This window comes from Chiloscyllium punctatum, chromosome 37 (genome assembly GCF_047496795.1).
Source record: "Chiloscyllium punctatum isolate Juve2018m chromosome 37, sChiPun1.3, whole genome shotgun sequence".
Taxonomy (NCBI): domain Eukaryota; kingdom Metazoa; phylum Chordata; class Chondrichthyes; order Orectolobiformes; family Hemiscylliidae; genus Chiloscyllium; species Chiloscyllium punctatum.
The window spans coordinates 21,857,195-21,876,447 of NC_092775.1; the positions used below are offsets into that span (position 1 = coordinate 21,857,195).

Sequence of the window (19,253 nt, forward strand, 5' to 3'; positions counted from 1 at the left end):
TCTTGAGACACCTCTGATCTCCAATGCAGACCAATGTGCAGTTGTCACCTGAAATCTGTGGAGGATCATTTCTATATCCTTGCTCTTAGCTCCCATCACCTTCTGAAGGAAGGGGAACAAGAAATTTCAGAATCACAGGAAAGGCATATTTGTATTTACCTGATAGATGGAGTGCATTTGCTGCAGTTGACAATGAGGGGGAGGCATCAAATTATGTAAAAGTGATGTTTGTGGTAGGTGGATAGATGGGTGTTCTATAGAAAGTAAATGGTTATATTTTTAAGGTGAGTGGTTGGAGGAAATACTAGGGTAGACGTGATAGGCAGATAAAGAGGGGAGGAAGTTGTGTAATCAGTAGGAAAATCTGTCTGGTTTGCTAATGCCCTTTTAGGGAAGGAAAATGTGTCATTCTCACCTGATCTGCCTTACCTGTGACTTCAGACCTACAAGAATGTAGTTGGCTTTGTGCCCTTTGAAATGGCCTAGCAAGACTCAGTTGTACTTAACTCTTACAATTTCCGATAAAAGGGCCAAAATAACATGGATTGTTCCCATTCAAACAGGCAGTTTACCACTACCTTCTCAGTACTTAGCCGTTACTTAGTTACTGATGTCCATATCCCTTGAATGAAAATAAATACTATACTTCCTTTCCTAACCTGGTTAGGTCGCTAATGCACCTCTACCATAGAACACAGGAGCTAGGCATACTATTCCTGTTGCTGACAACCCGAGCCATTTCTAGGCTTATCGCTTTTGGCATCACCAATCGATTTCTTTCTTCTGTTACTGGGAAAAGGCATTGTTGTCTGGCTCCATACTGCCCCCAGCAGTACATCAAGTGATTTTTCATTATTCAAGACTCCAGTTGTGAGCCAGCCAGAGTCCATATTCCAAGTACAAACGTGAACCCTTCGCGCCTGCTCTGCCATTTTGATTTTCACCTCAATTCTACATTCCTGGATATCCCAGTAATTTTTCATTCTACCAGTAATCAAGACTCTATCTACCTCTGCCTTAAAAATGTTTAAAAGTTCTACGTTCAGTATTCCAGAATATCTGTGTATCAAAATATCCCTTGAAATACTGGAATTACTTTGTCCCCCATCATGCTACTACCCTGCATTTGATGCCAAACTGGAGTAAAATGATGACAAGGTGGCTGCTTTAAATTGGCACATGTACATGTGTTGCAGTTATTTCTGGGCTTCTGATGTGCCTCATAGTTAGGCAAGAACAAAATAGTGTGAATGCTGGAAATCTAAAATAAATCTTAAATGCTGTAAATACTCAACTTCTCAGGCGCCATCAGATGCATGAGAAATGGAGTTTACAGGTTGAATATTCACAGCTTCTGAAGGATTGTGGGAAAATTGGGAGAATGATGTGAGATGGCTCGTGAGGAGCTGCCTGACGTTAAGAGCAAAATGTTCATCTTTCCAACAAAGTGTTGAACTGCAATACAAGATTCTTCCGAGCAAGTGACAAAAGGCCGAATGCACATTTTGACATCATCTCACCTGACCGAGGTGCAGACTTTCCATTTTTCCATCCAACTCATTGGTGACAATTCCCAACATGGAGGTTGAAGCAGTAACATGGCAACTCCAGCTCTCTGCTGCCTGCAGTACTGGTCCTCCTCAGTTACCAGCATTTCCAGGCACACTGCATGGGCAAGAAAGTGAATTCAACCTCCATTCACAAGTATCTCCAGGTTCCTGTTAGCAAAGCAAGTTCTAATTTGCCTCTGCCCAACACGTCCGGAGCAATATTACATGAACCATGTAAGGCAGCTGCAGACTGCCAGCACTTGACGGGGTGCACAGCTTGGCATATAAGAAGGTGCCTTTAGCACACTTCCCGTCAGGTTCTCACAACAGCCAGACCTCCATCTGCGGCGAGTGGGAGAATAGGTCGAGCATTGAGCCACAGGGACATGGTGTGTAGGATAATGAAACGCATTTGATGAGCAAATTTGCTCAGATTTGTGGAGGGAAACTCTGCTAGAAACTCACTTAAATTGACACACAGCCAATTTCAGGTAAAATTCAGCCCAAACTTTCAAATCAATGATTCTTCACCCAAACTGTGAAATGGTAGAAATCTAATAGGTTTCAAGCAGATTAAATGGGGAAACGTGGACAAATGAACAAAGACAAGAATCATGATGGTGGAAGCAAATGACTGTGGATGCCAAAGATCTGAAAATTAAAAAAAAACAAGCAAAGTGCTGGAGAAACTCAGCAAATCTGGCACCTTCTGTGGAGAGAGAAACTACGTTTACATTTCCAGTCCAATTTGACTCTTTTGTTGGTATTGAATGGGGCTGAAAAATGTTTTTTTACACTGTTCACAAAAGGGGAAGAGGAGCAAGCAGAATAGATAGTGCTAATGTGAGTGGAGGAGGGATATATATTGAGAGTAAGTGCCAAAAGTAGGCATTAATAGCAGAAGATAAGTCACCTCAGCTGAGACCAAATCAATGCAAACAAGACATGGGGGGAGGGGCTTAACAAAATGGGGCAGTGTTCATGGTCTGAAGTTTCTGAACTCACTGTTGAATCCTGAAGGCTGCAATGTGTTTACATGGAAAGTAAGGTCCTGTCTCTCCAGTTTGCATAACACTTCTCTGGAATATTTTAAAAGGCCTAGGACAGAAATGCTAACATGAGAGAAATTTGGTATATTGAAATTGCACCTAACTGGAAGGTCTGAGTAACTCAGAAACTTGATAGAGTGGAAGGAGAGAGGGAATATGCAACAAAAGAGTTCATCATGCAGGGCCAAAAGGAATGACATTTGGATAATAAAGAAAATGCTACGATGATGCAATATTTAATTTCATTTTGTTTTTATTATGGAGCAAAATCATGACAAATCAAATTTAGATAACATAAAACTCTGGTGCTGGTGAATTAGTCAACCATTCACACTGACAGATGATTAAATCTGAAAATTTGATGCACGTGGTGATTTGGCATTCAGGACATGAACGTTGCACTTGTCCAAAGACAACACACTAAAGATCAAGGTCATTAGAAATCTGCTGGAGCTAATACTTTTCAATGAATTTTTATAGGGGCAGGTGTGAACAAATTGAATAAGGATTTTAGTTCGCATATTTGCAATTTTACTGTTTTTTCATCTTATATTCTTGTGACAGAGTGTGTTTGTAGGAGCCCCCTTTGTTATCTCAAAGCTCCATGAATCTGTGGGTGAACCTCTTAGATTGTGCTTATTGGGATTTTGCTGCGTGACTATAAAAGAACTGTGTATGGTTTACTTTGGTCACGAATGAACTTCGGGAAATTTGAGTAACTTGGACTTTAACATCTGAATTTACCAAAACAACAATGGGTGGTGCTTTGCTTAGAAGCCGAACTTCTTAGGATTGGGAAAGAAAAGTGGGTGTGACCTTTGTTCCCACTAATTACTCAAAAGCATTGGCAGTTGAAAGTAAATAAAAACCTTGATACATCCATTAACTGTTTGTGGGTATGCATGGTACTGACAGACACTTGGCTTGTTTTATTGATAGCACTTAGAGAACTAATTAGCTATCAATGCTTCTGCTTTTGGTTTTATCAGCTCCATAGACTAACACTCATATTTCACCCATGTTTCTAGTTAACAAGATAAAACTGACCACAATCTGTTTTTGCAATGTTGTCTGAGGGATAAATATTGCTCAGAACTGCACTAATTTTCTTTGAAATAATGCCACGGGGTCTTTTACATTCACATGAACAAGAAAGTCTGGCTTCACTTTTCAGCACCTCATCTGAAAGATGCCACCTCTTACAATGCATCCCTCCCTTAGTACAACACAGAATTGTTGATTTTCTTTAAATACTCAAGCCCTGGAATGGGACTTAATCTTGGCATTCAGAGCAGTTCCAACTAAGCCACAGTGCACAATGATGAAGGCAATGAATTAGTCTTTTTCACAATCATGGTACATACCACTGAAGCTTATATATGAAATTAATCTATTTCTATTAAGTTTCCTCCAGCTATCAACGGATCTTAAAGTTTCAATTTATGATTTGTCTACAAGTGAAACAATGATGCTAACACTAGCCTCTTCCAGGTCTACAAAAGTAGATCTCAAACAAAAACAGCAAAATGTGTTCATTAGCAATATAGGATTACTGTTGGGTTTAATGACAACATGTCCCAGGTTGGCATTCAATTATTTAATTTATTGTTGCAAAGAATAGAAGCTTATTAAATTAGTAGACTCGTGAAATGTTATTGTAGATAGCAAGCACAGGTTCAATTGGTTGAAAAGCCATTGTCTATGATGTAACCATTCTATGATTCTCTCTTTTTCCTTTGATCAATTTAACTCCTTGTCACTGTCTTGGCTTGGTTCCACTGTTGCCAGTCTTATTTTAGCCAAAGATCTCTCACAATCTTTGCAAACTACAGATCTATGCTATCAGCTCAGTGGGCACTCAAGGTTCATTCTATATCTATTCTTCTTCCATGTTTACATGTGTGTTCTTGGCAATAACTTCAGAAAATATCAATTCAGCTTTTTTTTAATGTATGTGCTTCCTAGTTCTTTCTTACTAACGACATGCCTCTGCCCACTATATCTGTTGTCCAATTGCATATTTGATATTTACTTTGGTTCATATTTAACTTCTTTCACCTAAACATTTGGGAAGATTAAACATAGTCTTGATCCTCGTGATAAACTCCAACAACACATTATGCCCTCTTCTGCACCACTATTTCCTGATCAATACCTCAGACTTAATCCAGACCGTAAGCTTGGGGTCATGTTTGACTTCATATTTAGTATCGGACTTTGAAACCTTCATAAAGACAACCTACACTTATGTTTCATTGTATTGTCTGCCTTTCCTCTTGTCATAGGCCATCTGCCATTGAAAGCCTCTTGTGATTTTTAATTCAGTCAAAATCTGACTTTCCCCTTCTATCCTTAATATTCCAAAGGAGCACTCACATTTTATTGCACACCAACTCTTGCTCAATACCCCATTGTGTGTTCCATTTATCCTATCATCAATACGTTCCATTGGCTGGTAACCAAAACATAAAACAGTGCAGAAATTTAGGTGGTCTTTAGGCCTATAATGCCTAAGCCTTTAGTACCCAGGCCAACTCTTTGAAAGGCATATCCAAGTAGTCTCACTTGCGCACTCTTTTTCGATAGTCCTGAAATTATTTCTCTTTCAAGTGTGAAGTAATTTGTTAAAGTTATCTGAATCTGGATTGACAGTCCCTTCCAGTAATGCGCTGTTTCTCATGAAGGCTCAAGAGGCCGAATAGCCAATACCTGTTTCTAGTTCACATATTAAATTGGTACAGCTATTAAAATAGACTCATGCTTTTGGCATTTATCTTAATTCCATGTCCTCTTGTTATTGATCCTCCAGAATGAAAAGTTTCTCCCTACGTATTCTATCAAAATTTCATAAGCTACAATTTAAAATCCTTATCTTTATAAATCTCACAATGGCCTCTTTACCGATCACTTTCCCAACTTTCTGTCCCGAATAAGTATGGAGCATGATTAGTAGGTAGCCATCTTGCTGCCTGAGGCCAGTTGACGTTCTTGAGTACCCATGTCGCAGCATCATCCCACCGCCACTGATAGAATACAACTCGTCCTTGTTTAAAGTTGCCTGTTTTATCTTTACTTCACTTTAACATCAGTCATGAATCTCATTGAAGGCATTGCGAGATTCATTATAACTTGATGCCATTTTGACTCGGCCTTTGCAACTCTCTAAGTTGCTGATTTGAGATCACTCCCATGGCCTACTTTCCAATGTTTGACTTCTTTCTGATGCTTCACCTTCTGACTGGTGGCTTCTCCCAGTCTTGTGTTTCTAGCTTCGGGCCTCTCCTGTCACTGACCGTGTTAGAGTGGAGCGTAAGATACTGGTCCTTGAGGTCTGCACCATGGAACCCTCACACATCAGGCTCTGGGCTGCCTGTTTGAGTTGTAGCTTCTTCTCCCCTGCACATCTCAGTCATTGCAGCCAGGAGCAGGAGGTGGTCTAGGCCCTGAAACCAGCCCAAAGAAGCTGTTCCACTGTGTCCAAGCAGATCCTAGAGCTGGCATCAACCAATAAGAGGGGGTGCTGATGCCTCTCCAAAAGAAACTATCAGCAGTGTCTATGATGTGGCTATAGGCTACAGAGACTACAAACTGAAAGGTCCGGAAAGGGAAGTTTTTTCAATGACCAGGGTGTATCAGGGCATGGGAAGTAGGAATACTGGTGAACAGGAGGTCATGTAAGTAAACAGTTACATCGTTGTTTTGGTTTTATTCTGTTTTTAAAAATTACTCCATTTACCAATGTAAGAATTTAACAATGTAAAGTATAATATTACAGTGTCTTTCTCTGACCAGGATGGCTGAACAGAGCCTAATTCCAGGTTTATCATTGATTCATGTGGAAACCCAGGTTTCAGTTAAAGTCATTTCTCTTAAGTGTTTTTCAGGAGAAAAACTTTAAACAAGGACTTCCTGTTGGGGGCCATGCCATGTAGTCTGATGGGGAAGGGACCCCACCTTCTCGGACAGTAGGGTTGTTCAAGTGTAAATATCTGCTGCCTTCCCCTTAAACACATGCCACACACTCCCTTACTGGCCCCAGCAATCCTGCTTACCTATGTTTCTTCCATTGTTCAACGAGCAAAGAACAAATAGCAATGGCCACTTCACTGGGTAATGCTACTGGAACTGCAAAGCTACCAGCCTCTCAAGCACACCGTATTCTAGGCTTCATTACGTGTAGTCCCATAGAACCAGCTCCAGAAGATGGGAATTACCCCTGAAAGATGCTGAGGAAGCCATCACTGACCAGCTAACTGTTTGATTCATAAAACACCAATTTGATGGATGGGTCTGGAATAGATGAGCACAGCCACAGTGATTGAATTTGATCTGTTTTTTATGTTAGTGGTGCTCCTTTAATAAACCTTCTCGTTTGTGGTATGCAGTCTGCTGCTGTTGCTCCTCCCCCTCTCTGTGGCCCAAGAGTTTTTTTGGCCCCTTTTCATGAATCTTTTGTTCACTCTGTCTTAAATTACAGTGTTTTTGTTTTCTTCTATATGTATCTGAGTGATTTGGTATCTTCCTGTAGAAAGAGTGCCTGCAGGGTGTGGCTCACCACCGTGCAGAAAGGGAGGATTTGCCAAGTATTGAGGATTGTGCCAAACAACGAGACTGCAACTAATAACAAGAGTCACATGCTCACATGCCACAGTAATCATGAAGGAATTAAGGCAAATATACTGAGCTGGGAGCACATCAAAGGAATGTTGACCTTTAGTTTGTTGGTTACTGTCACAATCAATTATGCTCCATGTGAAGGTCTTCTTTGTTCTTATGACTGTAGCTTGCTCCCACACTCTGGCATTGTGCTCAGCTTCTGGAAGCAGTGCCCATTGTATTGGTCTTAGCCACAATGTGAACTGTAGTCTCCCCTTAGTGGCTTAACCTATCAGTCATCCCTTTCTCTAATGAGAGAGAGCCCCTATGGTTCTCTGGGACTATGGGACTACACCCATACTAAACTTAGAATACTGTGTGCTTCATAAATAGTACTTTCTACCTGCCCTGCCACCTTTCAAGACTTATGCACATATACCCCCAGGTCTCTGTTCCTGCACACCTGTTGGAATAGTGATACAGTGATTGGAATGAGCACCAGGTAGATCTCATTGACAACGAGATCCTTGATTGGGGTTGTTAACCTAGGCCTATCAGGGATCCCTGGATTACGGGTGTAAACAGGAGATTACTGTCTGTGTGGAGTTTGCACAAAAAAAAGATAAAAAAAAAGGTAAACAGGAGATTCAGAGCATCTCCTCATTCCACTGTCAGAGCCAGTGTAGTCTGCACATGTACATAAAGGGTGACTTGACAGGATACCAGCCTCTGTGCAGTTATTTCAGGTACTCTTTATCTTACACTGTTTTTCCATGTTCTTCGTATTAAAGTGCTACCTCAGTTCTCCACATTTAACCATCTGCCACCTATCCACCTACTTCACGAACTTGGCACTGTCCTCCAACAAGTTAGCTTAAAACAATCATCCCTTAATAAATCTATGCTTATCTCTGTTTCCGTCTATCTCCACAGATATTGTCGGACCTGCTCATTTTCTCCAGCCACTTTCTGTTTTTATATTGTTCTGAAGACATTTCTTATTTCTCCACACAGAGCTTACTACGCTATTTGAATACACCCCTCTGTGTTAACTGTTCTTGACATACATCCTAATCCAGTCATCTAAATGGTTCCCAACACCTCTTTTCCTTGTTACCTTTCATTCCAAGGTATCCAGCGTCTAAGTAATAACAAACTTAGATGGTAACATCTTCCACCAGTGAGACCCTCATGTCACCTCCTTTAAAGATGGCCCACCATGGTAAGCATCAGTCAGGCACATAAAGAGACAAGAGCAGCCTTATCTGTGATCTCAGACCCCAGGAGTGGAAAAGTTGTCTCCTGAGAGCGACTAGCCAATCAACAGGCTAGCAGCTCATCATTCCAACCAATAAAGTAACCACAGTCCCAGGATTACTGGGAGATCTAGGATGCAGATGACTGAGGTTAGGATAGAACTCAGGTTTGAGGCTTGGAGGAATGGTGAATGTCAGTGTGTAGGGGGAGAGATGCCGAGAGGCACCATCAGGCATTTGGCTCTCAACAGGGTTACCTTCCCCTTTGCCATTTTGCTTCCCTCTTCCTTCAATCAGGGATTGATCGCCTGTCAGTGAGAGAAAAAACATCCCAGGAATCCATAAGCAAGCATGGCCGGGTTTGCTTTTTCAGGCCCTGCCTGCTGGTGGTTGTAAATGAACAGTTATGGGATGACACTTTCAACTGGACATGAATTGTTCATTAAGGGTACAATTGGTGAGGGGTTGTGGGGGGCAGCCTTCTTGCTTTGGTCTTAATTGAGGCAACAGCTGGAAGGTGCTTTGATCCCAACCCAGCATCTTCCTACCCCTTCCTCTAAACCTGCCAGAGGGCAGGCATTACATTCTACTCTTAGGAGGGATGTAACTTTTTGAATATGTTCTGAAGAAAATATCACCGAAAATTTTTATTTTCAGTATAAAACTGTGGTGGAATTTGGTCCTCTCTGAATGTGTAGAGTCTCTGGGGGCTTATGTGAGCCCATAAGGTACAAGTTTTCCATAAGGACTATTGGAGTGTGATTGGGAATCTTGGGGTTATACTATTTATTCTTTCCCAATCAAATGATATTTTCTATTATCCTCATCAAAACTATTTCATTATTGTTTAACTCTGCACTGGGAGGAAAAGACAATTGTGCTCATATATTTGTGTCTATTGCAAAATGTTTTCATTAGCCAGCAAGTGAACTGTTACCTGGTGTCTTGTCAAGTGTTTTTCAGCTTTGTGCACCAGGTTTTAAAAGTGTACGTTAAACACATCCAAAGCTGGTAAAAACAGCATCTCATTTGCCACTTGGGAACTCTGCGATCTTCTGGACTTAATATTAAGTTCCATGATTTTAGGGTCTGAACAGCTTCCATCTCCTTACCCCAACTCCCACACAGTCCTGTTGTCACATGAGCTGTTACCACATAAATCCCATTGTAGCTATTATTGGTCCCCATTAGCAGACATTCATCCTTATAGGGTGACCTTTACCCAGTCCTTTATCTGCCCAGCTGGTTTTTTTTCTCTCTCTGGGCACCATCTCCACCTATCATATATGCCAACTTTTTCTTAGCTACAGTGAGTTCTGAAGAAGGGCCACTGAACTCAAAATGTTGACTCTGTTCTCTCTCCACAGATGCTACGTTTTTCCAACAATTTATGAACAAAGAGACCTTGGAGTGCAGGTTCACAGCTCCTTGAAAGTGGAGTCACAGGTAGATAAGATAGTGAAGAAGGTGCTTGGTATGCTTTCGTTTATTGGTCAGAGTATTGAGTACAGGAGTTGGGAGATCATGTTGTGGCTGTACAGGACATTGGTTAGGCCACTTTTGGAATATTACATGCAATTCTGGTCTCCTTCTATCGGAAAGATGTTGTGAAATTTGAAAAGGTTTAGAAGAGATTTGTAAGGATGTTGCCAGGTTTGGATGATTTGAGCTATAGAAAGAGGTTGAACAGGCTGGGGCTGTTTTTCCTGGAGCGTTGGAGGCTGAGGGGTGACCTTACAGAGGTTTATAAAATCATGAGAGGTGTGGATAGGATAAATAGTCAAAGTCTCTTCCTTGGGGTGGGGGGAGTCCAAAACTAGAGGGCATAGGTTTAGCGTGAGAGGAGAAAGATATAAAAGAGACCTATGGGGCAACTTTTTCAAGTAGAGGGTGGTACATACATGGAATGAGCTGCCAGAGGAAGTGGTGGAAGCTGGTACAATTTCAACATTTAAAAGGAATCTGGATGGGTATATGAATAGGAAGGGTTTGGACGGATATGGGCCGGGTACTGGCAGGTGGGACTAGATTAGGTTGGGATATCTGGTCAGCATGGATGAGTTGAACCGAATGGTCTGTTTCCATACTGTACATCTCTATGACTGTGTGAGATCTGACCTTGCTGACTTGGACTTTTTACAACAGAAAATCATTTTCACATTGTTGCATTCTCACAAATCTTGATTGTTGATTTACAGAACACCTTTAATGAAAGCATCATTTGGACAAATGTAAAAACCTTTATGAATTGACATGTTTTTAAAATGCTCGTGATATGTTGTATCTTATATAGCAGATCACTTCAATAGTTCAGGGAAGTAAAGGCATAAAGTTTTAAGTCTAAAAACAAGGTTGGAAGTCTTAATTGAATACTTAAAGTTAATTGACTGTATTTTTTGTGTACTATACATTAGTCATAATCAGTGATTCATCTTAACAATAAGATTTTCGCCCAGGATGTAATAGGGATACATCTTTTATGCTATTACTGCTGCTGCTGACAGAACCAGCTGCTTGGAACAACACAAAGAAACAAATAAAATATCAGATTGGTTTTTACTTCTGGTTAAGCAAAAGCCCATTTCCAGTATAGAAACAGGCCATTCAGCCCATCAAGACCACAACAACCCTCTATATCCCATGGCTAACACTATGGGCAATTTAGCATAGCCGATGCACCTAACCTGCAAATTTTAGACTGTGGGAGGAAATCAGAGAACCCATCAGAAACCCACACAAACAAGAACATGCAAATTACACACATACAGTCACCTAAGGTCTATAGCCCTGTAAGGCTGCAGTGCTAACCATTGAGCCCACCATGGCACACAAGTCAATATACCTCCAAAGTTTTAATTAGCCTTTCAAGTGCTAACCACATTTAAACCAAAAGCATAATTAAAATATGATGTTTTAAAAAAAGTACAAGTGGCATTTGTATTCTTTCAGGAGATGTTGCAATACTTTAGCTAGAGATTCGGCTCATGTCATCAAAAAATGTACATGGTCTTAGAATAAACTGTTTAAAGGTGTTCCCTTGGTCAAACAACTGCAAAAACAAACTTAAGAATAAGCATCATGTGTGTATTATATGTACAGTCATGTCTTTTGGGTGTGACAAGATTGTTTTTTTTTAAATGAAGTCTGTGACTGATGTGTTTTTGTGCTGACACCACAGGACTTGCTTTGGGATGGTGCTGTGGAAAGATTGTGATGATCCAATCATTTTGATCAACCTGATCTTCCTTCTAAATATTTATAATGTTGCTAAGAAATACAAAGGTGGTGTTAAGTCGGTAATATCTGGATATTCGTTTCTATCAAAAGTAGTCAATATTTAGGTTGGAGCTTGGAGCCCAGCTTGTTCAACTTGCATTGCTTGAGCAACTTCTCCTTGGGAGGCTACACGAAGACCAAGATGAGGGCAATATTGATAACATGATGTAGGGTGCGGCAGGGTGGTGGTGACAGAGTCCGAAGCTGATGTGTACATGCCACTGGCCAATTTTCATGGAGAGGGTATGGCAGTCAGACTGAGTAGAGTGTGCATTGGTTGTTTGCAGGGCATTACTGAGACACCTATTGTCTCACCTCATTTTGGGGTGCTTTTGCAAATTCTGCGAAGGTGGGGGGAAGCGTGTGCGCATGTCATTGACCTCCAAGGCTGTGAGCTTGGTGTTATGAATTCCATTCACCAGCTTGCAGCACTGCCTCCCGCATTCAGATAACCACTGAGGAGCTGCTCAGCTTTTCTGTGACCTCCAACCATGCCTCCTGAGCAATGTTTATTGAACTTCTTCACCTCTCATCATCTGGGAAAAAACATCTCTCAGGCTCCATGAACTTGCTGGCAGAAGGGGCATCTCCAGACAGGCAACATTTAACCTGAAGATATCCTTTGAGTGCAGCTTTACCTACCAGTTACCTCAACACATGAGAACTTTGATCTGTTTGGAATCAAATCACCTTTGATTTGTGCAGACTTCCCTATGGTGCCTGCATTTCAGCTGCCAGGACTTCTTCCCACCCAACAGCAGTTATTAACTTTTTTTTAAATCAACCTGTTCAGACCTCTTATAGCACACCTCTGGAGTGGGACTAGAACCCAGTCCTCCTAGCTTAGAGATATGCACACTACCATCATGCCATAGAAGCCATCAAGTGTGGTAGCAGTAGCTATTGAAGGAAACAGTACACCACATTGCCGTGAGCAGGACTGAATGGCTCTTGTGTCTGTCAGTAATTGATTGGACACTGACAGCAAAAATTGTTTACACCCCCTGCTGCCCACGTGTACGACTATGCAGACCGATTTGGATCCTGACATCGAAACCGCCAATAAAGTTAGCCACATTGGCATAGGTTTCTGATTATTTTAATCCACTGCGAGCTTCAGTGACTAATTTACCGGCAGGTGTAATTATCATCTCCCTTTGGGCATATTACGTAAATGGAATTCCATAACTTTCAGATTCTGGCTTTAATTGTTCATCATTGTTTACTGGCCAGGCAGAAAACACTTTGTTAATAAAGTTGGCATGTGAAACTTGGGTAGATTCCCAATGATGTCTTATCTTTCCACGGAAATATTACAATTATGAACATGCAAAATAGGAGCAGCAATGGACCACATTCAGCTCTCTCAAAACTGCTCCCTCATTCAGTAAGATCACAACTGATCCATTTATGTTTCAAATTCCATGTCCATCTACCCCAAAAACCGTATGATTCCCATGCCCAAGAAAATCTTCCTCCTCCTTGAGTGTATTTGATGACCCTGCCTCCACTGCCTTCTGAGGAAGAGAGTTCCAACGTCACACAACATTCTGAGAAAAAAACAATCCCTCCTCGTCTGTCTTAAAAGGATGACGTCTAATTTTAAAACAGCGCCCCCTAGTTCTGGATTCACAATAGGAAGCATAATTTACTTATCCATGCTGCATAACTCAGTAAACAGCCTGTATTGCTCACGAGACAAAGCTTTTTACTGCCTCAGTACACATGACAATAAATTCAATTCAATAATTTTCATGTACATTTTGTCAATACCATTTAGGATCTTATACATTTCAGTCAAGTCACCTCTCACTCTTTTAAACTCTAGTAGAAACAAATCCAGCCTGTCCAAACTATCCTCATAAAACATCCCATTCATTCTAGGTATTGAACCTCTTATACATTTACATTCTTCTGTAAATAAGCTCAAACCTGAGCACAGTACACCGAGTGCTTTCACCTTTGCCTGTACAACTAAAGGATTACATCCATTATGTGCAATTTGTCATACAATATTTGTAATATCGATTGTATTGACAGCCTTCTTGGTAACATTCCATACCTGCATACTAATGTTTTGTGACTCATTCACTAGAATACCGAGATCTCTCTGCACTTTGAAATTCTGTAGTTGTTCTCTACTTAAGGAATACTCTGTCTTCATGAATTCGGTCAAAAATCAACAGAAATTATTTCCAAACAGATTTGTTTTTTCAGACTGATAATATGCATAATGTCTGTCATTCAAACAGTTTTTACATTGGAACAGATAAAATCATAGAACATAGAACAATACAGCGCAGTACAGGCCCTTCGGCCCTCGATGTTGCGCCGATCAAAGCCCACCTAACCTACACTAACCCACTATCCTCCATATACCTATCCAATGCCCGCTTAAATACCCATAAAGAGGGAGAGTCCACTACTGCTACTGGCAGGGCATTCCATGATCTTACGACTCGCTGAGTGAAGAACCTACCCCTAACATCAGTCCTATATCTACCCCCCCTTAATTTAAAGCTATGCCCCCTTGTAATAGCTGACTCCATACGTGGAAAAAGGTTCTCACTGTCAACCCTATCTAACCCCCTAATCATCTTGTACACCTCTATCAAATCACCCCTAAACCTTCTTTTCTCCAATGAAAACAACCCCAAGTGCCTCAGCCTTTCCTCATAGGATCTTCCTACCATACCAGGCAACATCCTGGTAAACCTCCTCTGCACCCGTTCCAGTGCCTCCACATCCTTCCTATAGTATGGCGACCAAAACTGCACACAATATTCCAGAAGCGGCCGCACCAGAGTCTTATACAACTGCAGCATGACCTCAGGACTCCGGAACTCAATTCCTCTACCAATAAAAGCCAGTACGCCATATGCCTTCTTCACTGCACTATTTACCTGGGTGGCAACTTTCAGAGATCTGTGTACATGGACACCAAGATCCCTCTGCTCTTCCACACTACCAAGTAGTCTACCATTAGCCCAGTAATCCATCTTTTTATTACTCTTACCAAAGTGAATCACTTCACACTTAGCTACATTGAACTCCATTTGCCACCTTTCTGCCCAGCTCTGCAGCTTCTCTATATCCCGCTGTAACCTGCCATATCCTTCCTCACTGTCTACAACTCCTCCGACTTTCGTATCATCCGCAAACTTGCTCACCCAACCTTCTAACCCTTCCTCCAGGTCATTTATAAAAATGACAAACAGCAATGGTCCCAAAACAGATCCTTGCGGAACACCACTAGTGACGGCACTCCAAGATGAATCTTTGCCATCAACTACTACCCTCTGTCTTCTTCCAGAGAGCCAATTCCTAATCCAAACCTCCAACTCACCCTCAATGCCATATCTCTGTATTTTCTGCAGTAGCCTACCATGGGGGACCTTATCAAACGCCTTACTAAAATCCATATATACTACATCTACCGCTTTACCCTCATCTACCTCCTTCGTCACCTTCTCAAAGAATTCAATAAGGTTTGTGAGGCACGACCTGCCCTTCACAAAACCATGCTGACTATCCTTGATCACATCATTCTTATCCAGATGTGCATAAATCCTATCCCTTATAATTCTCTCTAAGACTTTGCCCACAACAGAAGTGAGACTCACTGGCCTATAGTTACTAGGATTATCCCTACTCCCCTTCTTGAACAAGGGAACCACGTTTGCTAGCCTCCAGTCCTCTGGCACTACTCCTGTAGACAAAGAGGACACAAAAATCAAGGCCAATGGCTCTGCAATCTCCTCCCTTGCTTCCCAGAGAATCCTAGGATAAATGCAATCAGGCCCAGGGGACTTATCTATTTTCACCCTTGCCAGAATTTCCAACACCTCTTCTCTACATATCTCAAAGCCATCCATTCTACTTATTCGTGCCTCAGTATTCATATCGACAACAATGTCCTGTTCCTGAGTGAATACTGACGAAAAGTATTCATTCAGCGCCTCCCCAATCTCTTCAGCCTCCACACGCAACTTCCCATTACTATCCTTGATTGGACCTATTCCTTCCCTAGTCATTCTTTTATTCCTAACATACCTATAGAAAGCCTTAGGGTTTTCCCTAATCCTACCAACTAAGGACCTTTCATGTCCCCTCCTTGCTGCTCTTAGCTCTCTCTTCAGGTCCTTCCGGGCTACCTTATAACTCTCAATCGCCCCTATTGAACCTTCACGCCTCATCTTTACAAAGGCCGCCCTCTTCCATTTAACAAGGGATTCCAACTCCTTATTAAACCACGGCTCCTTCACACGACCCTTTCCTCCCTGCCTGATAGGTACGTACTTATCAAGGACACTCAATAGTTGCTCCTTGAACAAGTTCCACATATCAATTACGCTCTTGCCTTGGAATCTACTTTTCCAATCCACACATCCTAAGTCATGCCTCAACGCATCATAATTTCCCTGCCCCCAGCTATAACTCTTGCCCTGTAGTACACACTTATCCCTCTCCATCACTAGAGTAAAAATCACCGAATTGTGGTCACTGTCCCCAAAGTGCTCACCTACCTCTAGGTGCTCACCTACCTCATATTGAGGGCTCTTTTTTTGTTTTGCATTGAAGATGCTAAACTGAAGATGGGTCAGGTTGTTGTGCCAGAGACATGCCTCAAAGGGAATCTGACCTGGTTTCAGATTTTCTTGGGATAGAAATGGATTTCTGAGTTGAGCTTTGTCTAATTTGAGTTAGAGCTGAAAATGCATTGCTGGAAAAGCGCAGCAGGCCAGGCAGCATCAAAGGAGCAGGAGAATCAACGTTTCGGGCATCAGCCCTTCTTCAGGAATCCATTTCAGCTTGCACTAATTTGAGTTAGTGCAAGCTGAAATGGAGAAAAATTTCAGACTCTCAAGTCAGCCACCTCTACTTGTCATACAGGATAAACTTTGCACTAAAATCTCACACTGCCACGTGGACCTGAGATGGCACAGAGACACTGGAGCACTGGAGGCAACCATGAGGGGTAGAAAAGGGTGGTCCTTTCATGGAGGATGTTGGGAGGAAACCATTTTGCCTTACAATAATAGTAACTCTTCCTTCAAGGTCATTTTCTTTTGCCTAAATGTTTGCAGGGGATCATTTGACCCCTCCAGTCACTGAACAGAGTGCTTTCTGTGTCTCTGATGCCCAATCAATTGTGATTTAGATGAGCCTCCAACTTTTAAGCAAAACACTGTCATTAATAGCTGCCTATTCAATATATTGAAATTCTTTTAAGTACTTATTCTGTCACAAACATAAATTGCATTCATATCTTCATATCAAAACAGCTAAATCCTTTATATCCAGTCGAAACTGCCAATCTAACTATGAATTTACAGGTCACCCACTATGGTAATGATAGGTTGTGGAGGCTACCAAACAACACTCATCCCAAAATGAAAATAGTTCATAAAACCATAGGACGTACGAACTGAATTAGGCTTTCCAGTCCATTGGATCTTCTTTATCTGCATTCAGTGAGATTATGGTTAATCTAATAATCCTCAACTCCACTTTCCTGCCTTTTCCCCAAAATGGTTTATTCTCTTACTGTTTGAAAACCTATTGATCTCAGCCTTAAATATAGATAATAATTTAACCTCTGCAGTAAAAGGATTACACTGATTCACTACCATCTGAGAGAATAAACTCCTCCTCATTTCCATCTTAACCTGGTGAGCCTTAGATTCTACTCACTAGTCTTAGACTCTCTGACAAGGGGCAACAACATCATAGAAACCCTACAGCGTGAACCAGGCTATTTGGCCCATCCAGTTCACACCAACTCACTGAAGAGCATTCCACCCAGGCCCACCCCTGTATTTCTCTGGACACTATGGGCAATTTAGCATGGCCAATCCAGCAAACCTGCACATTTATGCACTGTGGGAGGAAACTGGAGCACCTGGAGAAAACCCCATGCAGATACAACGAGAATGTGTGAATTCTACACAGAGAGTTGCCTGAGGCTGGAATCAGTTCAACCTAGGCCTGATGTACACTCAGCCTTGCATTTTTACCTCCAGGAATTTGACAAAGGCAGTGAAGTTTTTTATTTTTATTCACCTTGTAAGGTGAAAACTCATTCAACTGGAGAAATGTCTGAGAATGATGAAGGCAGATATGCTTTGGATTAACTACGTATTTTATTACATCCTCAGAAAATAAGATTGTTTTTATGATTACACTGATCTGTCAATTATGAACTATATGCCACCTTAATGTGCTCTCTTGTCTAAACCGCCCTAAGAAGTAGTTAATTTTCCAAAGTAGAATTCAGCTGCACAGTAAATTGTACAGGAAAGGAAATACTTGCATTTATATAGTGCCTTTCATGGCCTTAGAGGGACACAAAGCCCTCAGAATCCATTGATCATGAATAGTGCTGCATTTTGTTGCATTCTTCCTTGGTCTAAGAACGTGCATTGTCCAACTAATATACTTTAAAATTCTTTCTTGGGTGTGGACATCACTGCCTACATCAGCATTTTCCATGTCTCTAATTGCCCAGAGAGCAGTTAAGAGTCAATCACATTGGTGTGGGACTGGAATCGCATTAAAGCCAGTCCCAGTAAGGATAGCAGATTCCCTTCCCTAGAAGACATTAGTGAACCAGGTATTTCTTTTTCTGACAGTTGCCATAGTTATGCAGTTGCTATAGTTATACAGTTGCCATTGGGCTTGCTTTCTATTTCAGATTTTTATTTGCATTTGACCACCAGACATATTTTCTAGCAGATGCAAGTTAGAATAAAAACAAAGCTTGCATTGAGCTGCTGTGCCAGTCCTGTCAGTGTGGCCAATGTACTGAGAAATTATTGCAACCAGATCCCACAAACTACAAGATTAAATAAAACAGAAAATGTTGGAAATACTCAGCAGGTCTGGTAGCATCTATCGAGGGGGAAACTGAGTTAATGTTTCACATTTGTGATCTTTCATCTTAACTGCTTACTCATTCCCCTTAGCGAGTTTTGAGAAGATTTGTACTCACTCCCCTTCTCTCTGCAGCTCCGAAAGTGGCTTTGTGTGCATTTAAGCATTGTGTTTGCTGGAACACAGCAACCCGTGCTATACTGGCTTGAAGGAGATGGGGCTTGAACTCTGCCCACAACCTCATGTAGAGTGAATGGGCACTGAGTACACTCTGCCTTTTGTAAGGAGGCCCAGTTCAGAATTCTGAGGAATGAAGAACTCAGTTGCAGAATTAAAAGAAATCTGAGTGGTGTTGTAGTGCTACAGTGATTGCTACTCCTCAGAGGTTTTAGAACTCCATTTCATGTCAGATCAAAGATGTAATAAGGACTATCCTTGCTGAGTACCCAGACAATGAACTATTGTTAGTGATGGATATTTGGCCTAAGCCAATGTACCTAGACTGCATGGAACCAATTATTCCATTCAATTTCATCAATCGACTTCTCTGTTGTTGTGGAAAGTGTAATTCCTGATGTGCCATATCATGTGGCAGGTAAATAAGGTTACTGACATTGACACATTGTGAATGTGGGGATAAAGCTTGCCTTGTC

General features: G+C 41.4%; 1 protein-coding gene across 6 annotated transcripts in view; it reads left to right on the forward strand.

Annotated features, from left to right (window-relative positions):
- Positions 1-19,253, forward strand: part of slco4a1 (solute carrier organic anion transporter family, member 4A1) — a 143,011-nt gene that overhangs the window by 53,898 nt on the left and 69,860 nt on the right. For 2 of the 6 annotated variants that reach the window (XM_072556433.1, XM_072556434.1), the window contains exon 2: positions 9,819-9,897. The exons of the other annotated variants lie outside the window; for them this stretch is intronic. The gene's annotated coding sequence lies outside the window, so the exon portion shown is untranslated. The remainder of the gene's footprint in view (positions 1-9,818; positions 9,898-19,253) is intronic. 6 annotated transcript variants of the gene reach the window in all.